Consider the following 13425-nt stretch of genomic DNA (forward strand, 5'->3'; position numbering starts at 1 on the left):
GTTTACTTCAATGAAATAAAAATTCACTCTACTGCGAAGAAAATAATCATTGTAACAACATTTTACATAATAAGCTCTTAAGTAGAACTTTTGGAGCCAAAGAAGCGAGTTCTGATGTCTCTAGTGATAAAGTACAGCCAGGGCCAGAGCGTGGCGTTGTATTTCCCTCGCCTCCTTCAGTGGCAGACAGTAGGCGGGCGTTACAATTAAGTGCGGATGAAAGCGTTCATTTTACCCTGGTCACTGAGCTAAGGATCCATGATTTATGTGGCAATGCCGTCTTCAATTGCCTTGCAGCGCCGGAAAGGCGATTGACTAATTCGATTTCTATTGGCTGTTCCAGACGTGCAGTGGACAGAAGGCAGTTAAAAATTAGACGTTACGAAGCTGTGGACAGTGCAACCATCTTGGATATTTTTCGACTAAATCTGTTTTTTGAGTAACAGTTCAGTTGAAAAATAAGCCATTTGGTAGCTAGTGGACAATGTAGTCTGTAAAATGTTGTGTCGTTGATTTTCTTATGTTAGTTTTTAAATAACAATTCTCTCAGGTTTTGGTGTCGGGTATTTAATTATCGTAATGCCAGTGAAAAAAAAAAAAATATTTAAAGAATGTAATGTCGAAGTTGACTCCTGTTGGTCGAATTCAGAAGTCAAAATAAATTTTTAGACAGTTAAATTACGATGAAGTAAAATTAATATAACTACAGAATGAGTACAGACATGATCAATGCAATTTTGGGATCCGTGCTGGTCTGTGCAGAAGAAAAGAGATATTTAATTATCGTGATGCCAGTGAAAGAAATGCATTTAAAGAAGCAGAATTTGTAATGTCGAGGTTGGTTCTTCTTGTTCGAATTCAGAAGTCGAACAATTTTTTTAGACACTTAAACCACAAGATATAGAAACAGAATGAGTACAGACATGGTAAATGCAATTTTCGGAATCCATGGTGGCCTACGCTTGAAAAAAGTCAGTGCTGCTACAATTATCAACTTTGTGCATTGATTATTTAAAAAATAGGAGCAGCTGAGGCACACAAATTAGAACCACATTAACTTTCACTGCAGCTTCAAGTTCTACAGCTCTACATCTCAAACTGTGTAAGTCACTGATCATAATAATAATAATCCATTACTGGGTGAAATAACAAAAATAATCTAATATACAGTTATTTGTATAACAATTACGGAAAAATCTAATTCTTTAGCGCAAGATTTTAGTTGCTTTTGAGTTCGTTTTTAGTTGAAAAATGTTTGTACCTTTGGCAACACTGCTATCAGAAGTCTTTTCTTTGTTTTTGGCAACTTTAAAGGTAGTATCTGTCTGAATATTGGCAGTTCAGTTTTAGCAAATCTTTTATGTGACAGCATAAATTACAGGGATTCGATAAAACCTCTGTCACTTTTTTATTTAGGCCTACATTACATTCGGGAGTGATCCCAAAGTGATTGATATAAATTGAAGAGTGATCCCAAAACGCGTTCAGTTTATTTTTATGAGAGGACTGGGCTAGTTTTTTATGCACCGGTCTAACAATAAGGACTGAGCGAATTTTCAAGTGACATACACAATAACACAACCTTTTAGACAAGCATTGGCGTTGTTTTGGAAGGAGATATGCTTAAAATATTATAATAATAGCGGACTCAAACATAATCATATAGCCAAGCTTAGGATCCGAGGCAACTTAAGAATGAAGTGAAGGTACAGTGCAACGGAGTATAACTGGAGTGAGATGGCGCTTTAAGTTTTATCTGTGCGTTAGTGTACAATCCGGTTCGTGACTAGAGGTACAGTATTCTTCCGTCTCTCCCTACGAAACGAACTCAGGCCATCACAGTGCATTTTCAATTCTTAGTGAACAGTTTTTTCGAACTACAGTAGTTGCAAGTATGTACATGATTGTTCATTGTAACGCTAACGTCGCCGAGGGACATGAAAACTTGTGAGGTACGTATGCGTCTTACTTCATTTTGCACCGTCACTAGATTGTACTATTAACAGTAGAATATAACGCAGCACATTGACGTCGTTGTTTACATTCACACTTTGTTGTCTACTATGTTCAAGGAACTTTATAGTCAAGTTGTGCGTACATTGGTTGCTAAAGTGTATCGGATCCTAACCCTGCATGTATCTATAGCTTATAATATAAATAATGAAAATGGCCAAGTGGACTGAGCGAGTTTTCGGATCACACTCTCCAATAATTATTCTGATAATAATTATATCATTCGTCATATTCTGTTCGTCAGCAGGTTAATAAAAATATAAATAAGAAATAAAGCGTAACTCCTGTTACGAACATAATAGGCCTACTTGTTGGGTTTGAGTGAACTGAAGTAAAGTTTAATTCATTTAGTATTCACATAACTTATGCTGATTTTCGCAGACAGAAAAATAATGATAGAAGTGATGGCAATGTACATACATGTAGCTATTTCATGTATTTATATAAACAAATAATTACATCTACTTATAGCGTACACTTCATAAATCAAGTTTATTGACCTATCTTTAGAATTATAGAGAATTCTTTTTGTATGTAGCCTAATCCAGAGAGCGAAAGTTTTTTTGCGTGCATATTAAATGAATTCATTTCTGTATGTTTTTTGAATAACAGTTCAAGAAAGTAATTATAAACAGTAATAAAAATTATGGTTTATTTAACGACGCTCGCAACTGCAGAGGTTATATCAGTGTCGCCGGTGTGCCGGAATTTTGTCCCGCAGGAGTTCTTTTACATACCAGTAAATCTGCTGATATGAGCCTGTCGCATTTAAATACAGTTAAATGCCATCGACCTCGGCCGGGATCGAACCCGCAACCTCGAGCATAAACGCCAGCGCTATACCAACTACAGGATGACTAAACAGTAATATCATCCACAAAATATAAAAAGTGGAATTGTTGAAAAACTGCGTGACATATAGAATCAACTTGTGACGTGTAACGTCTACATTCGACTGTAGTAATACAAAAAAGAGGGTTATGTGGAACGGAAATTCGACTTCGGTTGCCATGGGAATGCTTACGAAATGTCCGATAAAATGACAATGTGAACGGGTCCATCTCTATACACAAGGATATCCGCATGTGTGTACATAATCTAATTTGAAGGTTGCAATATATTAAAAAAAAATACTCTTATCCAGTTAAGCTTTGACATGGACGCAAAACAGACGCGTGCACAATACATGCCTAACTATAGAAAGTCAACACAAGGTTACCAGTGAAAATTGTATTTATTGTCTGCTCTATAGTACTTCAATATCTTATTATTATTGCTTCATATTTATATACAGTGTATATTTCTCACTCTTTTTGACTTACTGTTCACATTTTATTATACATACTTAATTCTTTCTTTGTGTATGTTACATTAATGTCCCATTTCCATGACGTATTGTTTACATAGTATTCTGATTATATCTTTCAATTTTTGTGTACAATATTTTGGTATATTTTTAATATTTTTGTACCGTAGTTTTACTTCCGGTTGGGTATTAGAGAAGGCCTTAACTTTGCCAGGTTAAATGGAACCATTATTACTTACTGCTTTTAAGGAACCCGGAGGGTCATTGCCGTTCTTATACAACCTTGCCATCGGTCCTATTCTGAGCAAGATTAATCCAGTCTCTATCATCATACCCCACCTCCCTCAAATCAATTCTAATATTATCCTTCCATCTACGTCACAGTCTCCCCAAAGGTCTTTTTCCCTCCAGTCTCCCAACTAACACTCTATATGCATTTCTGGATTCGCCCATACGTGCTACATGCCCTGGCCATCTCTAAATCTGGATTTAATATTCCTATTTATGTCAGATGAAGAATACAATGCGTGCAGTTCTGCGTTGTGTAACTTTCGCTATTCTCCTGTAACTTCACCCCTCTTAGCTCCAAATATTTTCCTAAGCACCTTATTCTAGAACACCCTTAACCTCTGTTGCGCTCTCAAAGTGAGAGTCCACGTTTCACACCATACAGAACAACCGTTAATATAACTGTTTTTTAAATTCTAACTTTCAGGTTTTTTGAGAACAGGCTGGATGACAATAGCTTCTCAACCGAATAATAACAGACATTTCCCATATTTATTCTGCGTTTAATTTCCTCCTGAGTGTCATTTAGTATAGTATATTTGTTACTAGTGCTCCAAGATATTTTAACTTTTACACCTCTTCAAAGGATAAATTTACAATTTTTATATTTCCATTTCGTACTATGTTCTGGTCACGAGACATAATCATATACTTTTGTCTTTTCGGGATTTACTTCCAAACCTATCTCTTTACTTGCTTCAAGTGAAATTCCCATGTTTTCATTAATTGTTTGTGGATTTTCTCTTAACATATTCACGTCATCCTCATAGACAAGCAGCTGATGTAACCCGTTCAATCCATTATTATTATTATTATTATTATTATTATTATTATTATTATTACTATTTTTATTATTCACATACAGATGGTTAAATAACAATAACAACATTTATACGATAGCCTATTCTCATCTGGTTTATATAGTATACCTATACCACTTAATTGTTATTACTCGACCAAGGCCAGTGGAGTCCTGCAACCCGGAGCCATGGCGCTACTGCTCCTGAGTTCGTAATACCGCATCGTGATAGTTCACATTACGCCCGCGGTTCCACTCGCCTTAGTCGAATAATAATTGTCTGTGACTAAAAATAGATATTTATTTGTCCTCTTCTGTTTTAATGTACTGTACTATTATTGAAGGATTGACTGTTTTTTTAATTATTTCACTGCGTTCATTAGACATACTTAAATATCACAACAAATTGTATTTATTTATTCATCTTAATTCCATTAGCCTACTTACTGTATAGACGTTACACACAATTGGAGGGTTTTTCTCAAATCCACTGTCATTTTTCTTCTTTAAGGGTGTATTTAAATTGTAACAAGAAATGTTTCAGAGAATGTATCAGTAAAAACTTCTCGAGTTATTACTGGTACTTAAAGACGAAGTTTGTTTGTGCACAGCGTGTTGCGTCTCTAGGATACTGTGCCGTTCTCCTTCAGTGAAAGCTGGAATATTGCAGCAGTTCCAAGAATCGAAAACAGGATCGTCAACAAGCCGCTTATACGTCATATTGTTCGGTATTTCTTAATGCTATTTTTGTCGAACAAATTGTGTGTAGGTTGATGGGAGGGACGTCAGTAATCCTGTCACAATAAACTGCATCTATGACCTGCTACAAATGCCACTCTTACGCCACCTCTAAAAGCACTGGTTTTATAGATGAGAAGGCGAGACCTGGCATGTGAACTGTGCGAGAGAGGAAAGAATGAACCATCAGAAAGAGAGTTTGCTTCATTATGGTTAATATTATAAGGATCTACCGACACGAAATTTCACCTCAGACTAAGGGCCGAATTCATAGTCAACACTTATCGTAAGGAAACACTTAAGCAGTTGCTTATAATAATTTACAATTCATAAATCCCACTGAAGTGAACACTTATTCAAATAAGGTAACTTGTCAGCTTACTCAAGCATTTCCTCATATGCATTGTAATCAGCTGATTCGGTATACAGTAGATGATGATTATGATTTAATTTAATTTATTGAGTTCTGTAATTAAAATGAAAATGAGTTTCGGCAAGCAAAAGATATATCAGAGATATGGAAAACCCTTTAATTTAAGAGGAGATACCGTTTCGACAAGAACACTGTTGTGAATATTCCGGTGTCTTTCATTTCGATTCACAATACAACCATGAGGCTTACCGATTTCGCCACTGCTGAAAGTACTGGTTGCTTTGAGATTTTATGATACAGCAGCATTTCAGGTAGATTTAAGCGGCATTTTTTTTTTCGAAAAGTATTCACGTCCCAACAAAGTATTATTTGCATTTTCGTCTGTATTCTACCTGAGGAATAAGCTGTTAAAATTTGCGTAATTATATCACTTCCACTTTGTTTAGCATAAAAATAACTGAAAAATAAATTAAAATGATTTGCTTACAGGAATATTTCCGGAGTTTGCATTTAACTCAACTGCAATTTTATTCCATGTCAATTTCTTCTTTTGGAGAGAACAATTATAATTTTTTTTTTTTATTTACTTCTGTATTTGTGTATGACAATAATGCCGATTTAACAATTTGAAGGCGCTGGAAAACAATTGAATGTAGGAAAGCGCTCACGTCTAGCCACGTTGCCATATTTCTTTCGATGTCAACGGAATGCTCACTGTATATGAATGAGTAGCGTCTCTGCAATACGATCTGAAATAAGTGCTAAGGAAACGCTCATTACTTAAGTGTTTCCTCATTTTATAAGTGACGACTATGAATTCGGCCCGAAAACTTATCTTCCCTCTCTCCATCCATTGAATAGCAGATATTTTCTTTTGCAGATGATACTGTACTAACATTTAATGGGGAAAATTGGGATAACACTTATTTAAATGCTAGCAATGGAATTAAAGTAGTGAAAAATTGGCTTGACTCTAATCTCCTGTCCTTAAATACTAATAAACCTATTTATATTCCATTTTCTTTAACAACGAAAGGTTTACCTCCACTTTTGAATTACCATCATTTAGTAATACATAATATTTCATGTAATGAATTAACAAATAATTATTGTAATTGCCCATATCTAACACCGTCCACACAAGTAAAATATTTAGGAATTATTATAGATCAGCATTTACGTTGGTATAAACAAATTGATTTTATGTGTACAAGTATAAGAAAGACAATTTATAAATTCATAATACTTCGACATTTTATCGCTAAGAAGGCATTGAGAATAATATTTTTAGCTTTAGTGCAATCATTAATGCAATATAGTATAATAAATTGGGGTGGAGTAGCATCATCTATACTTAATACATTAATTTTATTACACAGAAGATTAATAAAAATTTATCTGACCAAAAATATGGATTACTCAACAAATTTAATTTATACAAATTTTAAAGTATTAACTATTGAAGAAATTTATATATATACTTCGCACGAAAACATGACGACCTTCCCTCATACCCTTCACCAGTTAATTGCAGGCACGCGCAAGGGATAAATCCTTAGCCGAGTTGCCAATTCTTGAATTCATTGTGATTTGCGAACGTTTCTCAAACTGTGTTCCGTGAAACCGCGATTTTCAGCGAGACTACATTATCTTTGTAAATACACCTTAATTTATAATTACTAAAATAAAATTGGTATAAAAATGAACAAACTTATTTTAAAAACACTTTATATTTATATTTTCACCAACATATTTTGCCTAAATAAACAAAGAAATGCATAGTTATATAATAAGTCTGAAAGGGTCACGTTATTGAAGTTCAGAATTTTATACTTAATGAAGGCTGTTGCGCTGGTAAAATTTCCGGAAAATGTGATCATTGAATAGCAATTTATAGTACAAGAGAGTAAAATTAGATTTTATCCGCTTCGCCTTGGGTGATAATTTCCACGAGCGCATAAAATCTGTTTACTCTAATGTGTTATACAATATTTTATTCATTAGGCCTACTGGTATGTAAATTTAATTTTAAATTGTAGATCTTTTCTTTATAATGTGTTGTTGGCGAAGAAGTTCATATATATATATATATATATATATATATATATATATATATATATATATATATATATTAATTTTAATTAATGCTAATATGTTGGTTGTCATGTAGAGAGTGATTTAAAACATTTAATTCACTGCTGTAAGTTAGAAAACTTTTAAGCACTGCTGTGAATAGTGTAATTATTTAGGTTGCTAAGGATGGTGAAATAAAGACCAGTTTAGATACGTCATGGATAAATGTATTCCTTTTACATCATTTTTTCATAACACGAAAATCATATTAAAGCACAAACGAATAGGCCTATATTTGTTTCTCGTTAGTTGCTGGTTCGATGCAAATTTTCTGTCGGTCTAAGGAACATTATAAGATACGAAATATGATTGCATTAATTAAAGGGGGACGTACACTTCTTATACCTTAAAATTCTGTTATGTAAAATATAGGCCTAATATAAAATTTAAATTTCTACACCAACTATTGAAGTTCATTCAGGTAAAACAACCTGTATTAGTTTGTTATAGTTATTTAACGACACTGTATCAATTACTAGGTTATTTAGTGTCGATGGGATTGGTGATAGCAAATTGGCGAGATGAGGCCGAGGATTCGCTATAGATTACCTGACATTCGCCTTACTGTTGAGAAAAACCTTGGAAAACCCCAATGAGATAAATCAGACAAAGCGGGAACTGAACCCACGCCCGAGTGCAACTTCGGATCGGCAGTCAACTCAGCCAACTGAGCTACGCCAGTGGCTTTGTATTAGTTCTGAAGTTATGATTTTTAATGTAAAGTGCGGCATTGGCTGTAATAGCTGTTAAGTAGTAAACGGCATGAGCTTTTTTTTCTTCTTCGAAAACTATATTCCTTAAAAAATCCTTTTCCTGATAATTCCGAAAGTGCTGGATAGAATCGAATGAAATTTTTTCTGCATTCTTAAACATAATGTACAAATCAGGCCAGAATATTTCCGCAAGTTTATTTGCTGTTGGCGATATCTCTTTCGCGTATTGTTCACATACTGTTCGACGAAGTAAATCACGCATAAAATCGTCTATCTTACCGAATTCTGTTTTAGTTTATTTTCTCTTTAGTTGGTGGACCGTAATTCTTAATTCCTATGCCCCATATATCGTTTTTTTTACCAACTCCGCCGGTTTCGTCCGATGTTAAGTGATTAAGATTTGTACTTGTCAAACTGCCTCAACTTTCGATTGCTCTATGGATAGAATTTCTAACGTTAGACACAAGTTTAACACTTTGTTTTCTTAGCTACGCTTCTCTTCAAATAACATATTCCGTTTTCTTAGACGGTGTTATTTGTTCTTGTCGTGATGGTCCTGATCTTCAGGTGTATCAGGAGGCCTGACTGCGGATCATCTGCTCCAACACTCATTAATCATGGCCTGAATAAATTAGACATATTGAAGCGCACAACGGCATAAAACAACACGTCGACAAATGTCTAAAAATACACTGAGAACGGGTGAAACCCAACAGGTAGAGGCAATGTCTTAAATTTGGCAATGCTGGGATCTATTGTATTTCTGCCACGCGGCTAGGGGTTGAGTAGAGGATGGGGGTTTATGAGGGATTACCAATTCCAAGAAGAGAGGCCGTCATGTTTTCGAGGCAAGTATATATAGTTTACTAACTTACTACCATAGAAATCAAATAAAACATAAATCTAATCGACATGAATATCGTACTCGAAGACAAAAGTCTACTTTCCCATTAATTGAGTCTAAATGTCATACAAGTGCAGCTCTTAAACATGGTGCTATTTTCGGCCCAAGACTTTGTAATAAAATTACAAACCATTCTCCAAATTTGAAATATTTTAAAATTGAAGCTTTTAAAAAAGAAATTTATAAAATTATTCATGATATATAATATTAACAAATGTATTTTTTTTTTACCTTTTTATTTCTGTCGACTATATTCATGTTTTTATTGAATATCACTGGCTTCTGTCTGATTTATTGTCAATTTATATTAAATGTCTTATCTCTCTCTTTTCTCTTTCTTATTTTTTTTGCTCTTCTGTGTTATTTATTGGTTTGAATTAAATTACTTACTGTATTTAGCAAACTGTCTTTGTAAATTTTATGTTATATTATTGGGTAAGACCACACCATACACAAGGATGGCTCTTACGATAGTAGCTAGAAACATTTTTGTTTTATAATTTTAATTTGTACTCGCTAGCTAGCTAGTTAAATGTTAAAATAGCCACTGCACAATCACAAAACAGGTCTTGCCTCGGTTAGCGGTCAGTACGTCTAAAGATTTAATGTCTAATACAATAATGTCTAATTCTTTAGGGCTAACGACAGAAGGTCTGAGAAAGCAGATCTAATACCAATAAGTCTAATGTAAAATGAAGTCCATTACAACTATGTCTAACTTACAATCATGTCCAATATCTCTATGTGTAACTTCCAATAATGTCTAATTTCTTAGGTCTAATGACAGAAGGTCTGAGAAAGCAGGTCTAATACCAATAAGTCTAATGTAAAATGAAGTCCATTACAACTATGTCTAACTTACAATCATGTCCAATACCTCTATGGGTAACTTCCAATGTTGTCTAAGTTGTGAAAGGTAAAAAATGTGCAACAGATTTCGACTCCTAAAATGTCTGGATTGAGAAAATTATATATTTAACTTATACACAGTAAAAATTACATTTCTATATCTGTAACCGCGATAAATAATATCTATTGAAAAAATAGTTCAACCCTTTTCATTTTCCTCTAATGGATCAGTTTGCGATTTGAGTCTTTTAGCGTAAGGTTCTTAGAAAGAGTATTAAGACTATTGAATAGACATTATTTCCAATTAGGCAATGTGTGATAATACTACATGGTGCTATTGCATCAGAGAGTAGTAACACTTATAGAGTCCACACTTGTGGAGTAATGGTTAGCGCGTCTAGCCGCGAAACCAGGTGGCCCAGGTTCGATTCCAGATCGGGGCAAGTTAAATGGTTGAGGTTTTTTCCGGGGTTTTCTCTCAACCCAATATGAGCAAATGCTGGGTAACTTTCGGTGTTGGACCCCGGACTCTTTTTCACCGGCATTATCACCTTCATCTCATTCAGACGCTAAATAACCTAAGCTGTTGATAAAGCGTCGTAAAATAACCTACTAAAAACATTCATAGATTGTTAATATTTAGGAGTTGTAGTGTTATATATCCCCTTTTAAACTGACCTTATTTTACCATGAAGTTAGTCTATTGTTATTACAGCATTAGATCATATTTCGGAAGACATTATTTGTGATTAGCCTCAATTAAAAATTAGACATTTTGGAATGAGATCTTTTCCCATTAGACGATTTTAGACATTGAAAAGACATTGTTTCCAATGAGACATTTCGGCATTAGAGCATGCGTCAGTAGACATTTGTGATTACACTTAATTCAAAATTAGACATTTTGGCATGAGACCTTTTTCCGTTATACATGGATAAATTGTAGACTTATTTTTCATTAGACGTAATTGTTGATTAGATATTATGTACAGTAGTGGAAAAAAAAAAAACCGGACCGACCCTTGTAGCTGATTTCAGAGCCTTGTTCACTCCAGAGAACGATAGATTGGTAACTAAGACTTTCGTGGTTCGAATCCTGCCTGGGAAGGAAACTTTTTTTTTTGTTCCTTATTCAAATTTATTCCCAATACTTTTCGATTGCAGCAATATTTTACTACTTAATTAACTTATTATTCCCAGAACATGAATTTTACCAGCAATCGAAACATATTGGGAATAAATTTGAATAAGGAACAAAAAAAAGTTTCCTTCCCAGGCAGGATTAGAACCACGAAAGTCTTAGTTACCAATCTATCGTGCTCTGGAGTGAACAAGGCTCTGAAATCAGCTACAAGGGTCGGTCCGGTTTTTTTGCCACTAGGTACTGTACTTTAGACTTCGTACATTTAGACGTACTGACCTGAAAGCCTTGCCTCCTCTACTGTACATTAACTTATGTGTCCGCCGAGTTAGCTCTGAGGTAGCGTGTCTGCCTCCAGCTAGCCAGCCCGGGTTCGATTCCCGGCGGGGTCAAATATTTTCTTGTAAAATTTCTTCATCGGGACTAGGAGAGGTGGCGATGCACAACGTCATTAGACTGTGCACCAATATGCCTGGGTTAAATCCCAAATCTCTTCGCAGTGCATATGAAGAGAAGGCATGATTATGTCACTGTTGATAGTGATTCGTCCGTCGGACGGTGACGTTAAGCCTGGAGGCCCCCTTGGTATTATTCGACAGAAGTAGGCTAAGTGACGGCACTGCGTTTCCCCTTCTCCCTTCCTCATCTTCATCATCATCCTCACTCATTCCCTATATTACATTTACACGAACACTTACACATACACTCCCCCTAGTACACGACATAACTCCCCACAGCTACATAATTTCAATAATCTTGATAAATCTTGACACATTCTATTAATCATTATTACTCTTTCAAAATATAATTCTTAAAGTTTAACTGCCTATCCTATTTAAAATCACTATACTAACATTTCCTGTTTAATACTTAACACTTTACAGAGTTTTACTCATTGGAATCCTGTTTTTCCTAATACACATCATTATAATAATCTTGCTAAATTTTGACATGGGTTTCAAGTTCACTTTAGTTTGATCATCAATTCCTTAACCTTAGCAACACTCATAATAATCTACTTAAAATTGTAACTACCCTCACTAATATTAGGCTATCTTTCAGAATTTCTCTACATCATTTTCTAAGATTTACTTCTTTACCATAAACTTATACCGATATCTATATTAATTAACTAGACAATGTTGGATTTGTTATGCAATTTTCTTGGAGCTTTTTTCTTACAATAATAATCTGTGGTATAGGTTATATGTTAAATTATTTGGTATGTCAAACATTATACTGAAATCGTTCTTTACAGTTACATACCATTTATTGTCAACCGACTTGCCTGCATATAAGATACACAAGAGACTCTGAAGTACCTAGACGCACCTCCACAGCTTGGGCATATACAGTAGTTACAGTTTTCTTCTGTTAAATGTGACCAAAAGCACTGGACTTTAGTTACTGCTCACCTTTGGTTACTAAAAGGTATAACTGTTCTTCGTGTACCCTCACAGTTTTCATTCCATAATTGCTTCCTTCTCACACTGTCATTAATAAACTTCTGTAACGGAAAACGAGCATTAAATAATCTATTATTATCAAATGGTTGGTGTGGGTTGCGATATGCAGCTGTTTGCAAGGAAAATGGCCACACGCAATGTTGAGACATTGTGTGGAAGCAGATGCATAAGTTACATAATTCGTTGACTGTGAGGACGTTTTGCTAACAAGAAAGACGTCAAGGAGATAATCAGACTAGCAATTACGTTATTATTCATGTCATGGAACTGCAGGCAGTTTCTTATACTCACAGATGTTGCAAATAAGTAATTCAGCATTAAATCTATACTTTTAAGTATTAAGAGAAACTGTAGTCTTAGCTCTTCTTCGTGCTTATGATAAAAAAAAAAACCTTCACGTTAACTGGGAAGATGCTTTTGACGTGATGTTCGAGGTACAAGAAAGATAAATTTTGCGTCCTGACATGTAATGTTTATTTTGATATCACTTATGGTACAGTGCCATGAAAACAGAAGTGTAAGTCTTTTACACTCGGTCCGGCTTGCTCCATTCTCTACTTTTCGATTAGACCACTTACATTTCAGTAGATCGAATATCGTCGCAGAAAATAAATTATAAATTTGTAGCATTATGTAACATTGGAGTGAATTTTTTTATTTTTATTTTAGTAGGTTATTTTACGACGCTTTATCAACAGCTTA

General features: G+C 34.6%; 1 protein-coding gene across 1 annotated transcript in view; it reads right to left on the bottom strand.

Moving 5' to 3' along the window:
* LOC138713011 (peptidoglycan-recognition protein LC-like) overlaps positions 1-13425 on the bottom strand; it is a 366077-nt gene that overhangs the window by 12521 nt on the left and 340131 nt on the right. The gene's annotated exons all lie outside the window — the stretch shown is intronic.

This window comes from Periplaneta americana, chromosome 14 (genome assembly GCF_040183065.1).
Source record: "Periplaneta americana isolate PAMFEO1 chromosome 14, P.americana_PAMFEO1_priV1, whole genome shotgun sequence".
NCBI classification, from domain to species: domain Eukaryota; kingdom Metazoa; phylum Arthropoda; class Insecta; order Blattodea; family Blattidae; genus Periplaneta; species Periplaneta americana.